We start from the raw sequence: 600 nt of genomic DNA on the forward strand, positions 1-600 counted from the left end.
CTCTCTCTAAAAAAAAAAAAAAAAAAAGATGTACAAGCTGCCTGATTTTTTGTATGTACGTATCTACCTATCATCTTACCTATGCACTTTTCTATTTGGATTTGAAGCTTGAAGGAACGTAGCTCAACACCGCCATCACTATTGTTGTCACAGCTGTGTGACCTCCAACAGGTCTCCTTGGGTCTCAGTGGGTCATTAGAGGCAGTAAGGGAGTGACAGAAGCACACACTGAAAGCAAGAGTGGAGCCATTGAAGAGCTGAGTCAGTATGCTGCGATTTAGTCCTTGCTCTGGCCCCAACGAACTGTGTGACCTTGGGCAAGTCCCTTCCTCTTCCTGGGTTGCTGTTGAAGTTTCCCCATCCGTACACTGAAAGGACTGCACCAGGGTTGTGTGTGTGTGTGTGTGTGTGTGTTCGGTCATGGAGCTCCTATTCAGGATTGGCTCTGGAATTTTGGGGGCCTTGTACAAAATGAAAATGCCCAGTGCCCCTTGCTTAAAATTATCGAGAATTTTGAGACACTGACAGGCGAGCATTAAACCAAGCATGGGGCCCTTCTAAGCACAAAGTCTTGAGGGAATGCACAGGTCCTACACTCAT

The sequence above is a fragment of the Piliocolobus tephrosceles genome, chromosome 12 (assembly GCF_002776525.5).
Source record: "Piliocolobus tephrosceles isolate RC106 chromosome 12, ASM277652v3, whole genome shotgun sequence".
In the NCBI taxonomy this organism is placed as follows: domain Eukaryota; kingdom Metazoa; phylum Chordata; class Mammalia; order Primates; family Cercopithecidae; genus Piliocolobus; species Piliocolobus tephrosceles.